The sequence below is a fragment of the Ambystoma mexicanum genome, assembly GCF_040938575.1.
Source record: "Ambystoma mexicanum isolate Mex_15411 chromosome 12 unlocalized genomic scaffold, UKY_AmexF1_1 Mex_chr12_unloc.2, whole genome shotgun sequence".
Lineage (NCBI taxonomy): Eukaryota > Metazoa > Chordata > Amphibia > Caudata > Ambystomatidae > Ambystoma > Ambystoma mexicanum.
Genome location: NW_027182323.1, coordinates 1,705,089 through 1,732,734, shown reverse-complemented (window position 1 = coordinate 1,732,734; position 27,646 = coordinate 1,705,089). Strand labels below are relative to the sequence as shown.

The 27,646-nt window shown below is 48.5% G+C and overlaps 6 non-coding genes across 6 annotated transcripts; 4 read left to right on the top strand and 2 right to left on the bottom strand.

The window, feature by feature from the left end:
• The first annotated feature begins 3,487 nt into the window (after positions 1–3,487).
• TRNAA-UGC (transfer RNA alanine (anticodon UGC)) lies at positions 3,488–3,559 on the top strand. The gene has a single exon. It is a non-coding gene; the product is annotated as a tRNA-Ala (tRNA).
• A 4,544-nt stretch (positions 3,560–8,103) lies between these two features.
• On the top strand, positions 8,104–8,175 carry TRNAQ-UUG (transfer RNA glutamine (anticodon UUG)). The gene has a single exon. It is a non-coding gene; the product is annotated as a tRNA-Gln (tRNA).
• Positions 8,176–8,471: 296 nt separating this feature from the next.
• Positions 8,472–8,544, bottom strand: TRNAV-CAC (transfer RNA valine (anticodon CAC)). The gene has a single exon. It is a non-coding gene; the product is annotated as a tRNA-Val (tRNA).
• Positions 8,545–20,827: 12,283 nt separating this feature from the next.
• Positions 20,828–20,899, top strand: TRNAA-UGC (transfer RNA alanine (anticodon UGC)). The gene has a single exon. It is a non-coding gene; the product is annotated as a tRNA-Ala (tRNA).
• A 4,544-nt stretch (positions 20,900–25,443) lies between these two features.
• On the top strand, positions 25,444–25,515 carry TRNAQ-UUG (transfer RNA glutamine (anticodon UUG)). The gene has a single exon. It is a non-coding gene; the product is annotated as a tRNA-Gln (tRNA).
• A 296-nt stretch (positions 25,516–25,811) lies between these two features.
• Positions 25,812–25,884, bottom strand: TRNAV-CAC (transfer RNA valine (anticodon CAC)). Its single transcript has one exon. It is a non-coding gene; the product is annotated as a tRNA-Val (tRNA).
• Between the last annotated feature and the right edge of the window lie 1,762 nt (positions 25,885–27,646).

The window sequence follows — 27,646 nt, the reverse complement described above, 5'->3', positions numbered from 1 at the left end:
TCCACCTCTCTGAACCTGAGGCGTCTCTTCAACATTATAAGCAGGATTAACCCAAATCTGCATGCAGTAGCAGTGGCACTCGATATGCAAAAAGCCTTCGATTCTGTCTCGTGGGAGAATCTCTGGCGGGTTCTTAAAAAATGCAAATTCTGCCCCGCTTCCTTTCCTGGGTCGGGCTGCTGTACTCCAACCCAGTGGCCAGGGTTCGTACTGAGGACCGATGCTCCCCCCTTTTCCAAATAACTAGGGGCACTAGGCAGGGCTGTCCCTTCTCTCCTCTGGTCTTTGCCATAGAGATGGAACCTTTCGCGGACATAGTATCCCTGTATGCTGATGATGCCCTTCTCTTCATCCGTTCCCCCGACACCAATTTGGCTCCGATATTGGAAGATATCCTTTTTGGACAAGTTTCTGGCCTCAAAGTAAATTGCTCTAAATCTACCCTTTTGCCGCTCACTGCCTGCACACGCCCCCCTCCTGATACCCAGCGATTCACATGGGCCCAGTCAAGCTTTACCTACCTGGGCATAGTAGTGTCTCGCCGATTCGAACAGGTTTTTGAAGAGAACTACCAAAAATACCTCACTAGCCTTACGACAAAAGTCGCTGGAGTAGGCTCCCGATCTCACTTGCCGGCAGGATAGGGATACTAAAAATGGTAGTATTACCCCAGCTTCTGTACAGGTTCGCCAATATCCCCCAGTGGCCGAGCGGCTGGTTCTTCCGGGTGCTGACTCGTACCCTTAATACCTTTCTTTGGCACTCAGACATGGTCCGGCTTAAACTCAAGACCTTGACCATCCCGATGGAGGTTGGCGGCTTCGGTGCTCCTGACTTCCTTAAGTACTGGCTGGTGTCCCAACTCCAATACACTTCACACTTGTTTAAAACATTGGACCCCCCACCTCATGTCAGACTCGAAAAGCTATCGATCAGCGATCGTGATATTTGCTCCCTGGTTATCACGCCCATGCCGAGGGTATTAGACTCACTTGACCCGGCGGCCTCTACTTCTCTGGCCCTATCTAAAACATGGTAATTACTAGGCATCGCCCACCCCTTTCATGGTAACTTTCCACTTTGGAACTTCCTCCCGGAGGTCCCACATGTACCTCCCGTCATCGTTCGCCGGTGGGCAGAGCCTGGATATGAACAACTATGGGACTTCTTCGAACAGGGTAACTTCATAGAGTGGCCAGATCTTCCACTGTCCTTGAAGCGGAGACCATCCGCTTGGCTTCAGTAGTCACCCCTCCGGAAAATCCTTAAACACAAATACCCCAGTTTCCCAGTGCTGCCACCTGATGAACCTGCAGTTACGGAGCTTACCTCTCCCACCCCCATGAGGGGCAAAGTTTCCAGACTCTACACCCTGGTACAGGCTAGATCGGCCCCTACATTTACCAAGTTAAGACATACCTGGGGGGATGGCCTTGGTCTCGAAATCACAGATGAACGATGGGCCCGAATGTGTGCATGTATTCATCAGGTATCCTTTAACTCCCGCTTTAAATTGATCCAATTCAAGGTGCACCACAGATACCACTACACCCCGAGCAGACTACACCACATTTCAAATGACTTGTCCCCAAGGTGCCCCAGGTGTGGCTGCGACAACGCTGGCTATATCCACATGATTTGGTCCTGCCCCCGTCTCACTCAATTTTGGAGCGCAGTATGTGCTACTATGTCAGCTATCCTCGATCACCCTATTACCCTATCCCCAATGAGTTGTCTTTTCCATGACTTTTCTGAGCTCCGCTGAGATTCCAAAAACCTGGCTGGACTTTGCATGCCACTTGCTGTACGCTCTATTTTACTCTGCTGGCTTCGGCCTACCACACCCACCCATGCACAGTGGCTCAGGGCGGTCACATGGGCATCGGACACCGAAGAATCCTGGGCTATACAACAGCCAACCCACTAAAGACCCAGAGATGTTTGGTCAAGGTTTCGTTCATACATGGCTCCCATTGATTCTGCCTCGGACTCTACATCTCCAGTCCTCTCCCCCTGCTATTCCCGCACAACCTCCGGAATTGTTCACTCACTGCCCCCACACCCACCTTGGATGTCTGCCACATGTGCACAAACTGGTTTTGAATTTGCTTTATATGTTTGTATTACCTGCATTGCTCTGATTATACTTGTCCTGTATGTAGCTCACCTGTTCCTGTGCTGCCAAGCTAAATAAATAAAAGTAAAAAAATAAATAAAAAAAAGATAACTTGGTGGATGGGACAGAGAGGAAGAGGATGTGGGCAGCGGCAGACCCTAGACGGGCCTGCCACCTCCCCTCACTCACCTAAGTGTGCCAGCACTGAGAGGCAGACACTGTTGCCACCTAGATCCTTTATTACTTTGGGCTATTAGGTGGCACCCACCTATATGCTGAAACTATTGCATTAGAGTCCAGATCGGGGAAAAAGGCATCTGAGGAGGGAACCAAAGCTTGTAAGTGTTGTTTAGTTATTTGCCCACCCATTGACTGCCATGGCCATGTGGCCATTCCCACCCAGTCCTGCCCCTCCAGACCCAAAACTCCTAATTATGGGAACTCTTTGAGTTAACTTTAATCAAGACTTACCATCTAGCTTTGCACTCGAAATGTCTGCCAGTGTTTTTTCAAAGCAGTCTTCTGAGGGCTAATGTCTTAATTGCAGGAGTAAAGTGCCACCGGTGTAATTAAAATGTCGTAACCAAGTCTACATTCACAAGCACCATGCGTGTCCTTCACTGAAGTCTTGATAAAAACATGCATTGACAAAGCCTACTGTGATGGCTTGTGTTTTAAGATTTAAGTATTAGACGTTTGCCGGCACTATTATTAGATACCCAGGTACACACACCATTTTGCTGCTGGTACCATCAGTGGCCAGTTAATACCACTAGGGTGGTGCCTGGCAAGTGCCTTTCCCAGGCCTAGATAAAAGTCCAAACTGTTGGCATTGCCAGTGCTTGTTTAAAAGCAGCAGCACATGGTGCCAAGCAGTCACGTGGTGGTGCTTTGCTATTGGATCGGCCCTCTGTGGCACAACACCAGTGACACATATTCCTGCTAGTGAAGCCAGCTGTAATCCCTGAAAATCGATATTCTGCGGACAGAGATAAAACAGAAGAAAGATTGTGGGAAGTTCGCTCTATACCAGGTGATGAGAATGTGGTGGCAAACGAAAGCCTGACACATTCCTTCTGATTTCTGTGGCGAGGCGAAAGAGGAAACATCCCAAAGTAGAACAGAGATAGAGAATGAAAACAGTTCCCACATACAAAAAACTCCGTGCCGACTCTAACATTAGTGGAACGTTATCGTAAAGGGATGTAGCACAGCCACCAGCAGTCCCTATAGCAGAAACAATCTCGGTCCTGCATCGATTATCACTTTCGATTTCACTGCCGAACCTTTTCTACAAACTAGATTTCATTTGCAGAATTACTGGGCCGAGGGTCGGACGGCACAGATATTACGATGGTGTGTTTTACGTGAGGGGATGTAGCTCAGTGGTAGAGCGCATGCTTTGCATGTATGAGGCCCCGGGTTCAATCCCCGGCATCTCCAGGTGCATATATTTTTTGGGGTACGCATGAACGCCAACATTTAAAGGATATACTGTTACATCCTCTTTGGGTTTCTGGTAAAGAGGACTATAATTTTATGTCGCATCTCACTACATTGAACATATTCCGTCGCTCACGTTTCAAGACTATCCTTCTTGTGACTAGTTCACATTACCAGACTGGGGCCCTGTCTAGACAACAAACAGCCGGAGCTGCCTCAGCAATACCGCGAATGGGGTTCACAGTAAACAAAACCCCTGGAGAGATGGTGACTGACAAATATAGATAGCATAGAACAAAGTGATCATGGGAAGCAGCAGCAGCAGGCAGGATTGGGCAGGCAAACATTCCACGTGACTTCTCTGAAGTGCCTCGAAGGAGTTCTTTAAAAGGGAAAAATAGAATTCATTAAATGTTTTCTTTAAAAATAGCTGTAAATTATCATAACCTATTCGTTGATGTGTTTTTTTTAAACTTTGTTTCAACGCTCTTAACATGTACATAGTCAAAGTAAAACTGTGCACTTGATTCGCCGCCGTCTGCAAGCAGTAGTACATTCATTTCAGCATACGGCAATACATAACGCCTCACTGTGGCAGTGCACAAGGATCTTATAGCATAGCACAGGCATGTTTTATTGCATGTATGTATTGTGTTTTGTATGACACAAACCTTGCTGGGGCATAACAGAAAATTTTACATTCGGGGTGACGAAATGACTATTGCTCTGTAGGAGCACAGGGGTGAGTAGTGTCCAAAACACCTACTCAGCCCCAGACTGCTACTAAACCAGCAATGAGCGCAGTCATAAAGGGGAAGCCGACACACCCGACAGGTATACCCCCTATGCCTCTTTTGGTAACTGTGGCAAAGGGCAGTCTAAATTCTTTCTGAGGCGTTTGAGCTGTTACATTTGCACACAAACACCAATAGTATGGTGGTACCAACATGAATAAATGCCCAACCAAGGTTCTACAAAAACAGGAACTTTAGGAAATACGTACAGTGCATACAACAAATTAAAAACAATAAAGACCCACCTCTCTAAAGGAAACGGAGAGAATACACACTATGGGAATAAAGGGGCATTCAGTGTGAAGACAGGGGTGCTGGCCAATGATTTTAGCAGCACATTTCAATGTTCAAGGATATGTCTTTTAAATGGCTAAGAAAGGTGGCTTAAAAGTTACTGAGGTGCCGAGGCAGACAAGGGGGACAAAGATTCTTCAAATGCGCATGTCTATTGTGATTGGGGCTCAGCAGCATCGAGTCAGGCTTATTGGAGCTCTTTCTGGATCGAGTCAGTGTCAAGCCGTTTCAATTGGTGGTCCCACGAGATCATGGGCGCTGAGACAGGTTGAGTCCGCTCGAAGTGCTCAAATGGTACAGTGCAGACTTTTCAAAAATGATTGGCTAGATTGCGCAAGCTGGTCACCCCAAATGTGCCCTTGGGTGGGTTAGAGAGTAGAGCTTGCCTCTGCCCTGAAGCCTTCTGTCTTCAGCTCTATGGCAGAGAACTTTGGTATAAACTAACCATTCCCAACACATTTCCAATGAATCCTTCCTCTCCTTCTTCTGAGAATCCAAAGATGAATCAACTGAGGACCACATTTCCTGCCTTTATAAAGGCAACATTCTACAGCAGATTGGCCCAAAACAAGAATGTAGTCAGTGTCCAATCCAGGCTGCTATGACATGTGTACCTTGTCTTCCAATGTCATATATAGAGTGCCTGTGTCTGCAGAGAGTGGGGAGAGGGAAGGATGCGTAGGGAGGCCTGACAGAATCCAAAACAGTAAAACCCCTCTCTTGACCTAAGCCTGATCTCGTGGTACTCTAACTGCACCCACTATCCATGTCTGCATGCTTCAAAATGACTCTGGTGATCGACACCCTAATGTGACAGTGGCTTTGTCATATCAGGGCTGCCGGTGAAACACTCTTTCGCAGGGGACCTCCCGGTAGAGAGTTCCAGTACGCTGATGGGAGGTGTTAACATCTTCAGAGGCATAATAAGAAGAGCTTCCTGGGACAAGGTCCCACATGGATTGCCGGGTGGAGGTCAGAGAGCCGCTACTGGGTGAAGAGTGACCCCCAGAGACAATAATAACCCATCTGGGGGGGAACGATGTGGCACAGCTGGGAAGAAGGCAGCTGCTTAAGGAAATGTGCGCCACGTTCTGGGCATTGAGCGAGGAAGGGGGCGCTTGTGGACTCATATGGCCAGAATCGTGCCCAGATAAATATGGAGGGGTGCAAATTCACACATGGCTGTGGAGAAGTGCCAGAAAAAATGGAATATGGACATGACAAAGTTTTGCAGGGGAGCATGTTTCTCAATGTTTAGGGATGGCCTAATAAATTGGGGTGTACCAGGATACTACGATAAAGATGGGGTTGACCTATCTCAGGTGGGCTCAGACATATTATTGAATTTTAACGACGGATTGAGAGAGCATGGTTTTATTAAAAGAAAAAAAGAAGAAGCAAAGAGGAGGAGGATGGGGGCAGCGAAGGGGCGACAACCCCTTCTGGCCGTTGCGGCCAGTCAAAAGTAGTACAATGTTGAAAAGAGAGCTGATGGCATTAGAATGAGCTGGGTGCTGGAGGACAGAAGTGTTGAAGCACGTACGCTACTGATCGTCTGTGTGGACTTGCATGTTGAATATTAATATTTTGTAAATAATTATGCCTGGGCTTAATTTGTTATGGGCTTCAGGCGAGGATAAATGCCAGGCCAACAGCAGGTTAAAGCTCGGGATGAGGGCATAGCAGCACCCGACGTCATATGTTAGAGAGATGGCACACCCACCCTGAAAGGGGGGCATGAGGGCACCAGGCAATAACATGGTGGAGGGCCAAGGCCCCTCCAACTCCAATTCACAGGGCGGCAAACACAAGGGTCACAAAGCAAAGGTAACCCAGGTGGAGAAAGGCAGCAGGACAGGAAGGGGTGGCTGTCCCGAGGGAGAGGGACTCACGATTGGAAGGGCAAGGTCTTCTTCACACCTTCCAGGTGACTTCAGAGACCCGGGGGCCATTTTGTTTATGTCTTGTCAGCGATGGATGTCACACCAACGATCGAGCAGAGAAACATCCTCTTTACAGAGGAAATGACCATGAGCAATTAGCCCCGTGTTTAGCCTAACACGGCAGGTGGACACATAGGGCTGGAAAAAGAGCAGCCCCCGTTTGCAGTTTCCAGCCCCGGCTGGTGAAAAGAATTAGATAATGTCACTCCCCACAGCCCAAAACCAGAGATACACAATTCGTCCTGAGCGGGAGGTTCAGGAAGGTTGCAGGAGTGAGACCTGGATTTTGGAAACAGTTAAATATTTTCAGCTGCCAGTCCCCAGCCCTGGCCTGCAGGCCCACACCATGTGATCACGGTCCGGCAGGTCTCGCTGGTCTGGGCCTCCTGCATCAGCATGGTGCCCTGGGTCCGCCCAGGCCACCCTCCACCCAGGATGCTCCCGGCATCCACAGTGCCCCCGGCACCTCAAGCCCATGTCCCCATGGGCCATCATGGTCCCGGCCTGCAACAATAGTAAGTTCGGGTGATCCTGGCAAACTACCAAGGTGCTGGCTCCCCCAGCACGTGAGAGGCCGGCAGTGTGTCCACCTGCGGCCCCCCAACAGTTAAGTACATTCCAAATATGTAAATGTCACACATACATAGACTGAAAACTTGGCAGCTGGGCAAGGGGGTGGGGGTGTCCCAAGAATACTGAATCTCTACTGGAACAAGATGTGGGGCTTTAAGGAGGCTCAGCAGGCATGGTTCAAAGGGAGGCTGGCTCTTTACTGAAACATATGGGGTACGTGCCTGGGATCTTCACTCCGTTTTGAACCAAGCAATGGGTTCTAGTGAGATTGCGTTTGTGCTAGACCAATGGGTGGGCACTGGGGCAGCCTGGTGTACTCGGCAGAAGAGCCAACAACCCAGTCCACCCCAGCAAGAGTCTTTTCAACTATTCCTTACATTATTACTATTTCATTGTAGTAAGGCCAACACATCATACTGTTGTGTATAATCCACACTCATACAATCATATCAATCTTTCACAAGCTCTAAAATTCGAAATGTTCAGAGACTGTGCTAGATACTAAATTGCCTAATCTCACTTGGAGATATGGTAATTGAGGAGAAAACCCAAGAGTCTTTTCTGAACAGAGCCCAATGCAACAGCCATTTCAAGTCATTTTCCAGAATGGCATCATGACGGCAATGGGGAATTAACATAATTTTCCAGGCCTGTATTCTATGAGTGGTCCAAAGGCAAGAAAGAGTCATGAAATCCCATGCAGGTGAGATGGTAAGGTGCATATGTTAAGGGGTTTCAACCTCTGCTCAGTGCTCCCTGAGGTACTCATTCTCCGTGACAAGCTCTTTACAAAGACATAAGTATAATACAAAGTCCCAATGATTAAGAATTACTGATATCGGGAAAGGGTGTATTAGGCTATCATAAATCTCGTAGTACTGCAGATTTCAGGGCACCTGTGCTTAGCTAAAAATTAGGGGTACCGTGGCACTAAGTGTATGGTTCCATGGTGTAATGGTTAGCACTCTAGACTTTGAATCCAGCGATCCGAGTTCAAATCTCGGTGGAACCTCACATTTTTCACTGAAATGAGACGCTTTTCGGAATCTCAATTTTATTTCCCTTTATTTCATTCATTCCCGCTCCTAGTATTTACAATTCGAATACATCATGAACGAAAGTCGGTCTTAGTTTCGTCTGACTTTATTTTGTTCCGTGTTCTTTACATACTATCACTATAAAAAATGTAATCTGTATTAATTTTGCTACTAAATAGTTTTTAAAATAGTGTTCGTTCATATCACGTTGTGCATATGGACTTCACTATGGAAGATGAAAAGTGAGGATTAAAGAGGCTTTCGCTAAAAGTGTTTCCGCCCGGTTTCGAACCGGGGACCTTTCGCGTGTGAGGCGAACGTGATAACCACTACACTACGGAAACGGAACTGTACGTGTGCTTTTCTTTCCCATTATTATGATAGCGCATGGAAGGGGGTGCTGAAGCACGGCATATCAACACAGTAACATTTAAGCCAGCTGGCTCCTTCCATGCCAGTGAAGTCAGACAGATCATTGTACACTGGATTAAACTTGCGACCAAGATCCCGTTAATATATATGTCTTACTCCATGGACACTCCCCATCTTTTGAAGTTTTAAAGGAATGTATTGTTTCATTTTGAGTGCCCCAAATCAATCCAAAATCCTTTGTAAACGTGGATCTGTCTCCAGTGCTGCATCAACCACCTGTGCCCGCACCTGGCACAGGTGAGTGTCCCTGTATTAGATCACTACCACCACCTATGCACCTCATACCATGCGCCACACACCTGAACGATTTATCAGCAACAGAAGAGATATTGTTTTCCCTGGAAAATGCAATGCCCAGAGAGCCACATGAATTTGAATCACACACCCAAAGAGGACGACACATAGGGGGCCCAGTATGACACAGGGGGCGCAGGATGGCGGCTATAGCACAGCAGTGCACGTGCCAGAGGAAGACAGAGAGAAGCACATGGATGCGGTGCTTTAAAGACATGCATCCTGTTTGAGCTTCCAGCATCACATAGACTCAATAGACAGCTGTGTGACTGTCTCCCAGGTGTCCTCTGCCATGTGTTGGTTTGGGGCTCTGCCGATGCAATTACCACAGAGCAGCCAGAAGGCACCCCAGTAACTCAGCAGCCCAGGAACGCCATTGGTTGAATGTCATCACTTGTCTCAGAGAAAATGAATATCGTTAGAGGGCTTGAGCATGCGTGTGTGAAGTGTATTTCTGGTTGTGCATATTGTGACCAACCCTACAGATGTATCAACCTGTGACCGATAATGGCATTTTAACGAGTTGGTTGCAAGAGGGTGCCTGGGCAGTATGGCTGTGTGCTGGCCACAGCAGGCCTGAGCAATCTTATGCAAGGGAATTGTCTTTATTATTGTTATTTAGTATTGTGAACACTTTTCCCGCCCAAAAGGAACCAGAGGGCAATTTCCAGAGAAATAGAGAACTGCAACATACACGTACTAAATAATCACAAATACAGTAATTTCTTAATAAATCCAAAACATCCAATTGCAATTCAAGCTGCAGGAGCACTCCTCAAAAAGTCTTTTAAAACATGGTGGACGAGAATTCAGAGTGCACGGTAACAGTGCACAGCACAGGTTCAGATGCGTTCCACACTGCACAAGCCCCCTTAGAAAAGGAAAGGATCCACTTTTTAATGTTTGTTTTTAATAGAGAATCAACGTTTTTCTTCTAGATGACCTGATTACATATAATATGAATTAATCCAAATAGACAGAAACACTGGGCTGAACAGTTGTAAAGTTTTTAAAACAATATAGAGCTTTATTTATCATGTTGCTTGCCCCCCATTGTGACGCAGTGACCAGGAGAAATTTGACCTAACATCCTTAATGCATATACAAGCAGGGCTTCAGTATGTTAGACCGCCTTAGGGGTGCCAGATTTGACTTTGCGTGGAAATACAGAAGATAATTCATACAGTCCACTCTTAATCACACCAGTCCCTGAACTACTGTCCTAAAACCATCTTTAGGCAAAGAGGTGACATACATTTCAGTAGCTGTAGATTTTGTTCATCAGATTAGATAGTGAATACAACATGCTTTGCAAGGGACAGTCTGGGAACACAAAGAAGCCCAGGACTTAACTGTAGAATATATTGGCGCAGAAACAATATGTAAAGTGAACTCTCCCAGGCAGAGCTAAGGGATAGAACAAGAACTGAGTCTTGGAAGGGCTGCGTTTGTCCTCTTCCAGTCTCTAATGTTCTGGGAGGGTTGTTTGAGCTGCCGGATGCTCTCCTCGGTTGACACCATTAGATAAATATGGGCATCTTGCACACACTGCTTCATGAAGAATCCCAGCTGGTCAACCATCATCACCAGTGGCTCCATACATAGAGTTTTACTAACGGCTGACTCCTAGGAAACCTAAGCTGGTGTAGGGCTAGAGGAGAGCTGTTACTCCGCACCCTGACCAGTTCAGACAGCTTTGGCCATAAAGAAGATTAACCAGTCCCTCAAGCTCTTTCACTTCCAATACGGGCAGGAGTATGTCAGTCCAAAAGACATTGGGCCTCATTATGAGTTGGCCGGTAACCCGCCTGAGCCACCGGCCGGCTACCAGCAAACTCACCTTACCATTACCGGTGCCTGAAATCCGTGTGTTACCGGGATATTACGGGTGCCAGCAACGGTGGTAAGTTCCCATTCTCGGGAGTCCCATAGGGGCCCCCCAGTTCAGCATGGTGCCCTGGGTCCACCCAGGCCACCCTCCATCCAGGATGCTCCCGGCATCCACAGTGCGCCCAGGCCCATGTCCCCATGGGCCATTGGGATCCTGTCCTGCAACAACAGAAAGTCTGGGTGATCCCGGCAATCTACCAAGATGCTGGCACCCCCAGCACTTGTGATGCTGGCCGTGTGTCCACTGTCGCCCCCCACCAATGGCGACGAGGAAGACGGACCCCTGCAGCACAATCTGTTGCCCGCAGGAGAAAGAAAAGGAAGCAGCACCCACTGCCACAAGAAAAGGAGAGAGTGGATGCCCAGTGACCCACCGGCAGACCCTCCCTGGCCGCAGCCGTGTGTGAAGAGGGTGCTTGTGCAGCCGGAGTGCGGGTCAGCCTGCAGCACTGCGGCATCGGCCATCAAGTGTTTTGCCTGCTCCCGCCGAGGGAGAAAGTGCCCAGCTCCGCGATAGCAGCTCCAAACCAGAACACGCATGAAGCAGCATCTGCTGCAAAAGTAAAATGCAGAAGAGGCGGCATCCGCCGCCGGTCAGAAGAAATGTGCCCCAAGAAGAGAGTAGATGCTAAGGGACCTCTGCCGCCTTACAGAGGGAGAGCGCGATGCTGCAGCGTGGGTGGCGCTACCGTAATCAATAAATAAATCTCCTGCCGGAAAGTGGGAGGAAGTAAGGTGCACACCAGTCTTCAAGAGGTCAGATGTTTCTGTACGGTTTTCGCACTATTCTTTTGCAAAGGACCAGGTGTCTCCTGGAACAGCTACAGCGAAGCAGGGCCTCAAGAATCGGTTGGATGATTATACTTGTGATGAGACAAAAGAGCTGAAAAGCAAGGGTTCAGTGGGTACTATGTAACAGTTTTTAATCTAGAGATCATGCTAGACTCAACAGGGACACATTCCATGGAGCATCGATAAGTGGAGGAGTACCTAAGAAGAGCAATAGAGGCACATAAATCCGCGGATTAATAGCTCATAACTCCACCACTAGTGCAGAGCTACCAAAGCCCAATGATAGAAGAAAGTGAAATTAGAGTGTGTATGTGGTTGTGCAAAGTGCAGACACTAGCCACAGTCTACGCATTTGTACATGCGTACATACATGCATGTGTCTGCTTCCACAGCAAGTGTACTGCAATGAGATCTAGTCGCTCAGAGGCTGTGATGGGCCACTATCCTTGATGTGGTTTGCCCTTATATGCCAGTATCCATACATAAGAACATAGTCCTGCTGACGTTGTCAGTAAAAATGCCATGCCACAATAAGAAAACATGTCACGACTGGCTGCACCCATATATGCCAGTATAGCGATATAGGAACGCTCATCATACTGGCTTTAATTTACCCTTGATGCCAGTAAAAATGCAATGCCATGTCAGAAAATAGCTTCAGGCAGGATGCAACCAAATTAGCTAGTCTAGCCAAGTAATAACACTTACCATTCAGTATAAATCCCTTTTGTTTTCCAGTTCAGTCCACTTTATTTCCTCATGCATTCTTCAATTATGTCCCCACTCTTTTGCCTTCTCATTCTGAATCCTGTCTCCCTGTACTGAAATCTTTTTTTTCTCTGTATCCCTCTGTGCATCTCTATCACATCACAACTCAGATAACTTGGTTGGGGAGGGGGGCGCTGTAGCTCTCATAGAAGATGGCCGCCTGATTGTGAACTCCGCTTCGTGGGGCGCCTTCCTGTTTGAATCCTCCTTTGGTGCCCTATTAAAACCTGGGCCAGCCACCCTATTAAATTGCTGCAGGACCCGGGCGTGTGCTGCTCGAACCCCGCGTCCTGAATCAACCCTATCGCAGAGATCCAGTGCTTTGAAATTGGGCCGGGAGCTGGCGCCGTTCTGCCCCGCTCCTCTGCTCCAGAGTCATTTGGCTTGACTCTGAGGATCCGGGGCCTACTGGGGGGAGGGGCACTGTGCGGTGCGGCGTCACCTTCTCCCCACTCCTCGAGGAACCGTTGCGGCCTGTGCGCAGACACCAGCCCCCTGACTGGACCCCGGGGTGCAACCCCAAATGTAGAGCTGTTGCTCCGCCGCCTCTCCCAGGGCGGCGTGCTGCCTATCAGTGCCTCTTGTGGATCCGGAGAGGAGGCTTCCTGTTCTGGGACCGGATTGCGGGACGCTCCCGCTCCTGGCTACTGCGGTGAGTCCCTTCGGGTCCCACCAGACACTCTGCCCATCCGCACTGTAGTGCTGCCGGTGCTGGCACGCGTCGCCTCCCTCCCTGGACTCACGACCGGAACCTGGACCTTCTGTGCCGGGACCCACTGTGGCTGTCGTCACGCTCCGCTGCCCTGCTACCCTGCCAGACGCACAGGGCCCCCGCTCCTAACGCGACCTGGTGGGCCCTGTCGGGGGGGACACAGACTCCTCGGGCGCCGTCATCTATTAACCCGTGCACCACTTAGGTGTTGGCACACGCTGCCCGCTGCTGGCCCTTGGATTGGGACCTCTTCTCTTGGTGTGGATCCTACTGCTCTCCACCGTAGTGCCTGCATGGGGTATTCGCCGTGGTGATACACCTCCCGCTCATTGCGCCACATATATCAGTTGGGACACCACACAGACCATGGTTAGTGGTGCACCAGGCTGGTCCCCCCTACCGCGGCGCGCAGTGACTGGACCCTCTGCTTTACTTGGATATACTGGGATCGAAGACCCCTGCAGTGACTGTCTCCTCGCTGCCTGGCCGTGGGCGTCCTGCTAACCCCTCTGTGGTCCACCACTGCCTTGCTGGGAGCCTTGGCGGACCTCTCCTCCGACACAGGAAGTGGACTCCCCAGTTTGCTCAACCACATCAGTGCCCATAGCTGCTCCTACTTCCACCCCTGTCACGGCACACTGATCTCCGGTTCTTGGCCTTCACCCGTGATATTCGGGGCGGTCGACACCAGGGGATCCACTCACTGACCACTCAGTGCCCTCATACCACTGCCGGCCAGGGAGATCCCCCCCGGACCTGCGAACTGGCGGGCAGTGGTGACCAGAGACTCCACATCCTATTACAGCACTACTTTCCACTTCAACCCTGTCGTCCTCTGGGCGCCCGAATGCTCTGAATAGCCTGTCCGACCATCCTCTGTGTCCTGCCCTCTGCCTCCCGACCTGCCTCGACACTCCTGCCGCCCGCCCAGGCCTTCGGGCCCACCCTCCGCCTGGTGCCATGACCAAGGGAGCTGGAAAGAAGCAATGCTCAATTAACATTTTCACAAAAACCCCGTTGGGGCCGGTGGGGGAGGTGTCCGGGTAGGAACCATCTAACCCCTCGACCTCGGACCCGGCAGACGCTCAAAAAATGATGGAATACATCCGGGAGGTGTTCACCACGCTCCACAGAGAGCTTGACGACATGAATGGCACTATATCCTCTATCAAGGCTCATATGGAGAGGACCGACGGCCGGGTTGCCGAGATCGAGACACGAGTGAGTACCACCAAGGATAACTTGAGCTCTCTAAGGGCGGAGGTCTCCACACTTTCTGGCCGTGTCGCCGAGGTTGAGAAAAAGAACGAGGACCTCGAATCACGCTGGAGACGTAACAACCTCCGCATTATCGGAGTACCCGAAGATGGCATAAAGGTACCCATGGAGGATTACTTAGAGTGCACTCTACTAAAATTGTTAGACTCCAAAACTCTCCCCATAGTTCGCGATCGAGAGAGCCCACCGTGCCCTCACTGCAAAGCCCAGACCGGGTGCACCACTACGACCCATTATAGGTAGAGTTCTAAACTTCCGTGACCGTGACGCCCTGCTCAGGCCGGCTAGAGCCAAGGGTGAACTCATTCTGGGCGCTGCCAGGATCCATCTATATCCTGATTTCTCGGTGGCAGTCCAACGTGAACGCAAAACCTTCCTGGCAGTAAAGAGGAGGCTTCGAGACCTGCAGGTCAAATACTCCATGTTATACCCCGCTAAATTGAGCATTGAACATTCCAACCAGGTCTACTTCTTCACAATCCCTGAGGAGGCCTCCAGATTTATCGATGAACATTTCCCCGGCTGACCCCCTTTTGAAACACACATTGTCAATGTTATGTTTATTGGCTGATTGTTCATGATTTGGGACTCCGACTTGGTACAGAAATGTCTACCCGGTGGATGAGCGTGAGAAGGGGCTGTCTTCCGCCTACTCGAGTTTTTCGGTCTATGACATGTATGTTCTGGTCCTTAGGGCTGGCCTCATAATCCCATGGGAGACTCTCGTAGTTATCACTGAACGCCTCTCTGGTTCAATTTCTCTCCGCAGCGCTCATCCACTGTTGCTAGTTTACTCTATTAGTTGCTGTTAAATTCAGTCACCTTCCTGGTCTAGTTGATTGATTAGGGGGCTACTTCCCCCATACGTGAGAAAATTGTTTCTATATTTTGCGATCATGCCCTTTCCACCCAGGTGGAGTCCTACCCGGGTGGCACAAGATGTCATCACTAGGCACCATGCTTATCCTTAAATTGCCTTCCGGTCCGGAGCACCGCCGCCAGGCCAGCTCACAGGCCCCCCGGCGTTGATGCCATTGGTTTGGATTTGGTTGTTTGGGCATGGGGTTGTCATTCCTCTGTTTGTTTGGGGGCGGGACGTCGGAGGGGGTGGGCGTTGTTGGGTTTTATGTTAAAAAAGGCTTGGTATCCACAGGGGAGGTAGAGTATGGGGCAATATTGTTCAGTTATTATTGCAAGGCTGATCAAATGGTGCACCGATCATGGGGAGCACCACCCCGTTAATCCGTCACTTCTAATGACCACCTCTGGACTGTCAACTGAGGATAACTTGACATTCATGAGTTGGAATGTGCGGGGGCTGGGAAACTATAAGAAGATGAAACAACTACAGCTTCAGGCCAAACGCCATTGGGTCAAAATACTGTTTTTACAAGAAACGCACGCCTACACCGAGTATTGTGAAAGATTTGCCAAAATGTGGGGCCCTCAGAGGTACTTTACTAATTATTCTACCCAAAGCCGGGGAGTTATGACTCTAATTCACAGGAGCCTTAAATGTAACCCCATATCTACACAGATCGACCCCCTGGGCAGATATGTGTTAGTCCATGGTAGTCTGCAGAATAAGGAGGTGGTCCTATTAAACATCTATGGATCCAATATCGACGACCTGGAGTTCTATTCACATCTCACGTCTCTCCTTGACAGCTTCCTGCTAACAATAATCCTCTGGGGAGGTGATTTTAATACGATATTTGACGTAGACCTTGACAGATACGGCTCCAGACCTCGCCGACTTTCCAAAGCAGCCTACACTACACTGTCATCTCTCCCCAGTCTTTCCCTGGTGGACGCATGGAGGCTTCTCTATCCCGACTCCCGCTCCTACTCCTTCTACTCTTCGGTGCATGACTCATATTCCTGAATCGATAGATGGCTAGTGTGTGACATACTTATAAGGAACATATCTCACCTATCGATCCTTCCCAGAACCCTCTCTGTTCATTCACCGGTGACTATTACCCTTTGTTGGGGCCCGGATCGTGACCGCAGCAGACACTGGATAATGAAACCTCACTCTCTCCTCGACCCCGTCTTCAGCTCAGAGCTGGAGACCGCCATTGAGGAGTTCTTCGAAATTAACACCAACACAGTGTCCTCACAGGCCACCCTCTGGGAATCTTTCAAAGCTTATATAAGAGGTATTGCCCTGTCTAAGGAGAACAGCATCCTTAAAACAATTCACAGAAATATTGCTGAAAGCAAAGCCATGCTGTCCGCACTGGAAGCTCAATGCTCGCTACACCAAACTCCGGAACTCCTGGCATCAATCGGTACGGAACTTGACACATTCCGTTTTCTTGCGGACCGCGAACTGAGGTTCCTGGACAGCCCGGGACTTGCGAGGAAATACGGCGAGTGTCAACGCCCAGGCCATCTTCTGGCCAGGCTTCTCCACCGAGAATTTGGTGCCCCTCCCATCCCTGGAGTGGAGAGACCCGATGGTACCCTAGCCACGTCCCTGCAAGATATTAACTCTGAATTCCTCTCTTTCTACGAATCCCTATATGCCAATGCAGACAATGTCCCGACAGGGGAGATCTAGTCTTCCCTAGATAAGCTTCCCCTCTCGATCCTCTCCCCTGAGACCATTGGATGTCTCGAGAATCCATTCACCACCGGGGAATTCTTGGATGCCATAGACTCACTCTCATCAGGGAAATCCCCAGGCTCAGATGGCATTCCCGTTGAATTCTATTAACACTTCAAATCACTCCTACTCCCTCGCCTAATGGCCCTCTGGGAGGAATCAGTGGAGGTAGGTCTGTTTCCCCCTTCGCTCTGTGAAGCCACAATAACCGTTTTGCTGAAGCCCGGTAAACCCCCCACTCAATGCTGCTCTTATAGTCCACTCTCGCTTATCAACGGGTACGCCAAATTACTAGCCCTACGCCTTGCCCCCTACATGCCGCATATCATTCACCCCGATCAAGCGGGATTTATTCCGGGACGCTCCACCTCTCTGAACCTGAGGCGTCTCTTCAACATTATAAGCAGGATTAACCCAAATCTGCATGCAGTAGCAGTGGCACTCGATATGCAAAAAGCCTTCGATTCTGTCTCGTGGGAGAATCTCTGGCGGGTTCTTAAAAAATGCAAATTCTGCCCCGCTTCCTTTCCTGGGTCGGGCTGCTGTACTCCAACCCAGTGGCCAGGGTTCGTACTGAGGACCGATGCTCCCCCCTTTTCCAAATAACTAGGGGCACTAGGCAGGGCTGTCCCTTCTCTCCTCTGGTCTTTGCCATAGAGATGGAACCTTTAGCGGACATAGTATCCCTGTATGCTGATGATGCCCTTCTCTTCATCCGTTCCCCCGACACCAATTTGGCTCCGATATTGGAAGATATCCTTTTTGGACAAGTTTCTGGCCTCAAAGTAAATTGCTCTAAATCTACCCTTTTGCCGCTCACTGCCTGCACACGCCCCCCTCCTGATACCCAGCGATTCACATGGGCCCAGTCAAGCTTTACCTACCTGGGCATAGTAGTGTCTCGCCGATTCGAACAGGTTTTTGAAGAGAACTACCAAAAATACCTCACTAGCCTTACGACAAAAGTCGCTGGAGTAGGCTCCCGATCTCACTTGCCGGCAGGATAGGGATACTAAAAATGGTAGTATTACCCCAGCTTCTGTACAGGTTCGCCAATATCCCCCAGTGGCCGAGCGGCTGGTTCTTCCGGGTGCTGACTCGTACCCTTAATACCTTTCTTTGGCACTCAGACATGGTCCGGCTTAAACTCAAGACCTTGACCATCCCGATGGAGGTTGGCGGCTTCGGTGCTCCTGACTTCCTTAAGTACTGGCTGGTGTCCCAACTCCAATACACTTCACACTTGTTTAAAACATTGGACCCCCCACCTCATGTCAGACTCGAAAAGCTATCGATCAGCGATCGTGATATTTGCTCCCTGGTTATCACGCCCATGCCGAGGGTATTAGACTCACTTGACCCGGCGGCCTCTACTTCTCTGGCCCTATCTAAAACATGGTAATTACTAGGCATCGCCCACCCCTTTCATGGTAACTTTCCACTTTGGAACTTCCTCCCGGAGGTCCCACATGTACCTCCCGTCATCGTTCGCCGGTGGGCAGAGCCTGGATATGAACAACTATGGGACTTCTTCGAACAGGGTAACTTCATAGAGTGGCCAGATCTTCCACTGTCCTTGAAGCGGAGACCATCCGCTTGGCTTCAGTAGTCACCCCTCCGGAAAATCCTTAAACACAAATACCCCAGTTTCCCAGTGCTGCCACCTGATGAACCTGCAGTTACGGAGCTTACCTCTCCCACCCCCATGAGGGGCAAAGTTTCCAGACTCTACACCCTGGTACAGGCTAGATCGGCCCCTACATTTACCAAGTTAAGACATACCTGGGGGGATGACCTTGGTCTCGAAATCACAGATGAACGATGGGCCCGAATGTGTGCATGTATTCATCAGGTATCCTTTAACTCCTGCTTTAAATTGATCCAATTCAAGGTGCACCACAGATACCACTACACCCCGAGCAGACTACACCACATTTCAAATGACTTGTCCCCAAGGTGCCCCAGGTGTGGCTGCGACAACGCTGGCTATATCCACATGATTTGGTCCTGCCCCCGTCTCACTCAATTTTGGAGCGCAGTATGTGCTACTATGTCAGCTATCCTCGATCACCCTATTACCCTATCCCCAATGAGTTGTCTTTTCCATGACTTTTCTGAGCTCCGCTGAGATTCCAAAAACCTGGCTGGACTTTGCATGCCACTTGCTGTACGCTCTATTTTACTCTGCTGGCTTCGGCCTACCACACCCACCCATGCACAGTGGCTCAGGGCGGTCACATGGGCATCGGACACCGAAGAATCCTGGGCTATACAACAGCCAACCCACTAAAGACCCAGAGATGTTTGGTCAAGGTTTCGTTCATACATGGCTCCCATTGATTCTGCCTCGGACTCTACATCTCCAGTCCTCTCCCCCTGCTATTCCCGCACAACCTCCGGAATTGTTCACTCACTGCCCCCACACCCACCTTGGATGTCTGCCACATGTGCACAAACTGGTTTTGAATTTGCTTTATATGTTTGTATTACCTGCATTGCTCTGATTATACTTGTCCTGTATGTAGCTCACCTGTTCCTGTGCTGCCAAGCTAAATAAATAAAAGTTAAAAAATAAATAAAAAAAAGATAACTTGGTGGATGGGACAGAGAGGAAGAGGATGTGGGCAGCGGCAGACCCTAGACGGGCCTGCCACCTCCCCTCACTCACCTAAGTGTGCCAGCACTGAGAGGCAGACACTGTTGCCACCTAGATCCTTTATTACTTTGGGCTATTAGGTGGCACCCACCTATATGCTGAAACTATTGCATTAGAGTCCAGATCGGGGAAAAAGGCATCTGAGGAGGGAACCAAAGCTTGTAAGTGTTGTTTAGTTATTTGCCCACCCATTGACTGCCATGGCCATGTGGCCATTCCCACCCAGTCCTGCCCCTCCAGACCCAAAACTCCTAATTATGGGAACTCTTTGAGTTAACTTTAATCAAGACTTACCATCTAGCTTTGCACTCGAAATGTCTGCCAGTGTTTTTTCAAAGCAGTCTTCTGAGGGCTAATGTCTTAATTGCAGGAGTAAAGTGCCACCGGTGTAATTAAAATGTCGTAACCAAGTCTACATTCACAAGCACCATGCGTGTCCTTCACTGAAGTCTTGATAAAAACATGCATTGACAAAGCCTACTGTGATGGCTTGTGTTTTAAGATTTAAGTATTAGACGTTTGCCGGCACTATTATTAGATACCCAGGTACACACACCATTTTGCTGCTGGTACCATCAGTGGCCAGTTAATACCACTAGGGTGGTGCCTGGCAAGTGCCTTTCCCAGGCCTAGATAAAAGTCCAAACTGTTGGCATTGCCAGTGCTTGTTTAAAAGCAGCAGCACATGGTGCCAAGCAGTCACGTGGTGGTGCTTTGCTATTGGATCGGCCCTCTGTGGCACAACACCAGTGACACATATTCCTGCTAGTGAAGCCAGCTGTAATCCCTGAAAATCGATATTCTGCGGACAGAGATAAAACAGAAGAAAGATTGTGGGAAGTTCGCTCTATACCAGGTGATGAGAATGTGGTGGCAAACGAAAGCCTGACACATTCCTTCTGATTTCTGTGGCGAGGCGAAAGAGGAAACATCCCAAAGTAGAACAGAGATAGAGAATGAAAACAGTTCCCACATACAAAAAACTCCGTGCCGACTCTAACATTAGTGGAACGTTATCGTAAAGGGATGTAGCACAGCCACCAGCAGTCCCTATAGCAGAAACAATCTCGGTCCTGCATCGATTATCACTTTCGATTTCACTGCCGAACCTTTTCTACAAACTAGATTTCATTTGCAGAATTACTGGGCCGAGGGTCGGACGGCACAGATATTACGATGGTGTGTTTTACGTGAGGGGATGTAGCTCAGTGGTAGAGCGCATGCTTTGCATGTATGAGGCCCCGGGTTCAATCCCCGGCATCTCCAGGTGCATATATTTTTTGGGGTACGCATGAACGCCAACATTTAAAGGATATACTGTTACATCCTCTTTGGGTTTCTGGTAAAGAGGACTATAATTTTATGTCGCATCTCACTACATTGAACATATTCCGTCGCTCACGTTTCAAGACTATCCTTCTTGTGACTAGTTCACATTACCAGACTGGGGCCCTGTCTAGACAACAAACAGCCGGAGCTGCCTCAGCAATACCGCGAATGGGGTTCACAGTAAACAAAACCCCTGGAGAGATGGTGACTGACAAATATAGATAGCATAGAACAAAGTGATCATGGGAAGCAGCAGCAGCAGGCAGGATTGGGCAGGCAAACATTCCACGTGACTTCTCTGAAGTGCCTCGAAGGAGTTCTTTAAAAGGGAAAAATAGAATTCATTAAATGTTTTCTTTAAAAATAGCTGTAAATTATCATAACCTATTCGTTGATGTGTTTTTTTTAAACTTTGTTTCAACGCTCTTAACATGTACATAGTCAAAGTAAAACTGTGCACTTGATTCGCCGCCGTCTGCAAGCAGTAGTACATTCATTTCAGCATACGGCAATACATAACGCCTCACTGTGGCAGTGCACAAGGATCTTATAGCATAGCACAGGCATGTTTTATTGCATGTATGTATTGTGTTTTGTATGGCACAAACCTTGCTGGGGCATAACAGAAAATTTTACATTCGGGGTGACGAAATGACTATTGCTCTGTAGGAGCACAGGGGTGAGTAGTGTCCAAAACACCTACTCAGCCCCAGACTGCTACTAAACCAGCAATGAGCGCAGTCATAAAGGGGAAGCCGACACACCCGACAGGTATACCCCCTATGCCTCTTTTGGTAACTGTGGCAAAGGGCAGTCTAAATTCTTTCTGAGGCGTTTGAGCTGTTACATTTGCACACAAACACCAATAGTATGGTGGTACCAACATGAATAAATGCCCAACCAAGGTTCTACAAAAACAGGAACTTTAGGAAATACGTACAGTGCATACAACAAATTAAAAACAATAAAGACCCACCTCTCTAAAGGAAACGGAGAGAATACACACTATGGGAATAAAGGGGCATTCAGTGTGAAGACAGGGGTGCTGGCCAATGATTTTAGCAGCACATTTCAATGTTCAAGGATATGTCTTTTAAATGGCTAAGAAAGGTGGCTTAAAAGTTACTGAGGTGCCGAGGCAGACAAGGGGGACAAAGATTCTTCAAATGCGCATGTCTATTGTGATTGGGGCTCAGCAGCATCGAGTCAGGCTTATTGGAGCTCTTTCTGGATCGAGTCAGTGTCAAGCCGTTTCAATTGGTGGTCCCACGAGATCATGGGCGCTGAGACAGGTTGAGTCCGCTCGAAGTGCTCAAATGGTACAGTGCAGACTTTTCAAAAATGATTGGCTAGATTGCGCAAGCTGGTCACCCCAAATGTGCCCTTGGGTGGGTTAGATAGTAGAGCTTGCCTCTGCCCTGAAGCCTTCTGTCTTCAGCTCTATGGCAGAGAACTTTGGTATAAACTAACCATTCCCAACACATTTCCAATGAATCCTTCCTCTCCTTCTTCTGAGAATCCAAAGATGAATCAACTGAGGACCACATTTCCTGCCTTTATAAAGGCAACATTCTACAGCAGATTGGCCCAAAACAAGAATGTAGTCAGTGTCCAATCCAGGCTGCTATGACATGTGTACCTTGTCTTCCAATGTCATATATAGAGTGCCTGTGTCTGCAGAGAGTGGGGAGAGGGAAGGATGCGTAGGGAGGCCTGACAGAATCCAAAACAGTAAAACCCCTCTCTTGACCTAAGCCTGATCTCGTGGTACTCTAACTGCACCCACTATCCATGTCTGCATGCTTCAAAATGACTCTGGTGATCGACACCCTAATGTGACAGTGGCTTTGTCATATCAGGGCTGCCGGTGAAACACTCTTTCGCAGGGGACCTCCCGGTAGAGAGTTCCAGTACGCTGATGGGAGGTGTTAACATCTTCAGAGGCATAATAAGAAGAGCTTCCTGGGACAAGGTCCCACATGGATTGCCGGGTGGAGGTCAGAGAGCCGCTACTGGGTGAAGAGTGACCCCCAGAGACAATAATAACCCATCTGGGGGGGAACGATGTGGCACAGCTGGGAAGAAGGCAGCTGCTTAAGGAAATGTGCGCCACGTTCTGGGCATTGAGCGAGGAAGGGGGCGCTTGTGGACTCATATGGCCAGAATCGTGCCCAGATAAATATGGAGGGGTGCAAATTCACACATGGCTGTGGAGAAGTGCCAGAAAAAATGGAATATGGACATGACAAAGTTTTGCAGGGGAGCATGTTTCTCAATGTTTAGGGATGGCCTAATAAATTGGGGTGTACCAGGATACTACGATAAAGATGGGGTTGACCTATCTCAGGTGGGCTCAGACATATTATTGAATTTTAACGACGGATTGAGAGAGCATGGTTTTATTAAAAGAAAAAAAGAAGAAGCAAAGAGGAGGAGGATGGGGGCAGCGAAGGGGCGACAACCCCTTCTGGCCGTTGCGGCCAGTCAAAAGTAGTACAATGTTGAAAAGAGAGCTGATGGCATTAGAATGAGCTGGGTGCTGGAGGACAGAAGTGTTGAAGCACGTACGCTACTGATCGTCTGTGTGGACTTGCATGTTGAATATTAATATTTTGTAAATAATTATGCCTGGGCTTAATTTGTTATGGGCTTCAGGCGAGGATAAATGCCAGGCCAACAGCAGGTTAAAGCTCGGGATGAGGGCATAGCAGCACCCGACGTCATATGTTAGAGAGATGGCACACCCACCCTGAAAGGGGGGCATGAGGGCACCAGGCAATAACATGGTGGAGGGCCAAGGCCCCTCCAACTCCAATTCACAGGGCGGCAAACACAAGGGTCACAAAGCAAAGGTAACCCAGGTGGAGAAAGGCAGCAGGACAGGAAGGGGTGGCTGTCCCGAGGGAGAGGGACTCACGATTGGAAGGGCAAGGTCTTCTTCACACCTTCCAGGTGACTTCAGAGACCCGGGGGCCATTTTGTTTATGTCTTGTCAGCGATGGATGTCACACCAACGATCGAGCAGAGAAACATCCTCTTTACAGAGGAAATGACCATGAGCAATTAGCCCCGTGTTTAGCCTAACACGGCAGGTGGACACATAGGGCTGGAAAAAGAGCAGCCCCCGTTTGCAGTTTCCAGCCCCGGCTGGTGAAAAGAATTAGATAATGTCACTCCCCACAGCCCAAAACCAGAGATACACAATTCGTCCTGAGCGGGAGGTTCAGGAAGGTTGCAGGAGTGAGACCTGGATTTTGGAAACAGTTAAATATTTTCAGCTGCCAGTCCCCAGCCCTGGCCTGCAGGCCCACACCATGTGATCACGGTCCGGCAGGTCTCGCTGGTCTGGGCCTCCTGCATCAGCATGGTGCCCTGGGTCCGCCCAGGCCACCCTCCACCCAGGATGCTCCCGGCATCCACAGTGCCCCCGGCACCTCAAGCCCATGTCCCCATGGGCCATCATGGTCCCGGCCTGCAACAATAGTAAGTTCGGGTGATCCTGGCAAACTACCAAGGTGCTGGCTCCCCCAGCACGTGAGAGGCCGGCAGTGTGTCCACCTGCGGCCCCCCAACAGTTAAGTACATTCCAAATATGTAAATGTCACACATACATAGACTGAAAACTTGGCAGCTGGGCAAGGGGGTGGGGGTGTCCCAAGAATACTGAATCTCTACTGGAACAAGATGTGGGGCTTTAAGGAGGCTCAGCAGGCATGGTTCAAAGGGAGGCTGGCTCTTTACTGAAACATATGGGGTACGTGCCTGGGATCTTCACTCCGTTTTGAACCAAGCAATGGGTTCTAGTGAGATTGCCTTTGTGCTAGACCAATGGGTGGGCACTGGGGCAGCCTGGTGTACTCGGCAGAAGAGCCAACAACCCAGTCCACCCCAGCAAGAGTCTTTTCAACTATTCCTTACATTATTCCTATTTCATTGTAGTAAGGCCAACACATCATACTGTTGTGTATAATCCACACTCATACAATCATATCAATCTTTCACAAGCTGTAAAATTCGAAATGTTCAGAGACTGTGCTAGATACTAAATTGCCTAATCTCACTTGGAGATATGGTAATTGAGGAGAAAACCCAAGAGTCTTTTCTGAACAGAGCCCAATGCAACAGCCATTTCAAGTCATTTTCCAGAATGGCATCATGACGGCAATGGGGAATTAACATAATTTTCCAGGCCTGTATTCTATGAGTGGTCCAAAGGCAAGAAAGAGTCATGAAATCCCATGCAGGTGAGATGGTAAGGTGCATATGTTAAGGGGTTTCAACCTCTGCTCAGTGCTCCCTGAGGTACTCATTCTCCGTGACAAGCTCTTTACAAAGACATAAGTATAATACAAAGTCCCAATGATTAAGAATTACTGATATCGGGAAAGGGTGTATTAGGCTATCATAAATCTCGTAGTACTGCAGATTTCAGGGCACCTGTGCTTAGCTAAAAATTAGGGGTACCGTGGCACTAAGTGTATGGTTCCATGGTGTAATGGTTAGCACTCTGGACTTTGAATCCAGCGATCCGAGTTCAAATCTCGGTGGAACCTCACATTTTTCACTGAAATGAGACGCTTTTCGGAATCTCAATTTTATTTCCCTTTATTTCATTCATTCCCGCTCCTAGTATTTACAATTCGAATACATCATGAACGAAAGTCGGTCTTAGTTTCGTCTGACTTTATTTTGTTCCGTGTTCTTTACATACTATCACTATAAAAAATGTAATCTGTATTAATTTTTCTACTAAATAGTTTTTAAAATAGTGTTCGTTCATATCACGTTGTGCATATGGACTTCACTATGGAAGATGAAAAGTGAGGATTAAAGAGGCTTTCGCTAAAAGTGTTTCCGCCCGGTTTCGAACCGGGGACCTTTCGCGTGTGAGGCGAACGTGATAACCACTACACTACGGAAACGGAACTGTACGTGTGCTTTTCTTTCCCATTATTATGATAGCGCATGGAAGGGGGTGCTGAAGCACGGCATATCAACACAGTAACATTTAAGCCAGCTGGCTCCTTCCATGCCAGTGAAGTCAGACAGATCATTGTACACTGGATTAAACTTGCGACCAAGATCCCGTTAATATATATGTCTTACTCCATGGACACTCCCCATCTTTTGAAGTTTTAAAGGAATGTATTGTTTCATTTTGAGTGCCCCAAATCAATCCAAAATCCTTTGTAAACGTGGATCTGTCTCCAGTGCTGCATCAACCACCTGTGCCCGCACCTGGCACAGGTGAGTGTCCCTGTATTAGATCACTACCACCACCTATGCACCTCATACCATGCGCCACACACCTGAACGATTTATCAGCAACAGAAGAGATATTGTTTTCCCTGGAAAATGCAATGCCCAGAGAGCCACATGAATTTGAATCACACACCCAAAGAGGACGACACATAGGGGGCCCAGTATGACACAGGGGGCGCAGGATGGCGGCTATAGCACAGCAGTGCACGTGCCAGAGGAAGACAGAGAGAAGCACGTGGATGCGGTGCTTTAAAGACATGCATCCTGTTTGAGCTTCCAGCATCACATAGACTCAATAGACAGCTGTGTGACTGTCTCCCAGGTGTCCTCTGCCATGTGTTGGTTTGGGGCTCTGCCGATGCAATTACCACAGAGCAGCCAGAAGGCACCCCAGTAACTCAGCAGCCCAGGAACGCCATTGGTTGAATGTCATCACTTGTCTCAGAGAAAATGAATATCGTTAGAGGGCTTGAGCATGCGTGTGTGAAGTGTATTTCTGGTTGTGCATATTGTGACCAACCCTACAGATGTATCAACCTGTGACCGATAATGGCATTTTAACGAGTTGGTTGCAAGAGGGTGCCTGGGCAGTATGGCTGTGTGCTGGCCACAGCAGGCCTGAGCAATCTTATGCAAGGGAATTGTCTTTATTATTGTTATTTAGTATTGTGAACACTTTTCCCGCCCAAAAGGAACCAGAGGGCAATTTCCAGAGAAATAGAGAACTGCAACATACACGTACTAAATAATCACAAATACAGTAATTTCTTAATAAATCCAAAACATCCAATTGCAATTCAAGCTGCAGGAGCACTCCTCAAAAAGTCTTTTAAAACATGGTGGACGAGAATTCAGAGTGCACGGTAACAGTGCACAGCACAGGTTCAGATGCGTTCCACACTGCACAAGCCCCCTTAGAAAAGGAAAGGATCCACTTTTTAATGTTTGTTTTTAATAGAGAATCAACGTTTTTCTTCTAGATGACCTGATTACATATAATATGAATTAATCCAAATAGACAGAAACACTGGGCTGAACAGTTGTAAAGTTTTTAAAACAATATAGAGCTTTATTTATCATGTTGCTTGCCCCCCATTGTGACGCAGTGACCAGGAGAAATTTGACCTAACATCCTTAATGCATATACAAGCAGGGCTTCAGTATGTTAGACCGCCTTAGGGGTGCCAGATTTGACTTTGCGTGGAAATACAGAAGATAATTCATACAGTCCACTCTTAATCACACCAGTCCCTGAACTACTGTCCTAAAACCATCTTTAGGCAAAGAGGTGACATACATTTCAGTAGCTGTAGATTTTGTTCATCAGATTAGATAGTGAATACAACATGCTTTGCAAGGGACAGTCTGGGAACACAAAGAAGCCCAGGACTTAACTGTAGAATATATTGGCGCAGAAACAAT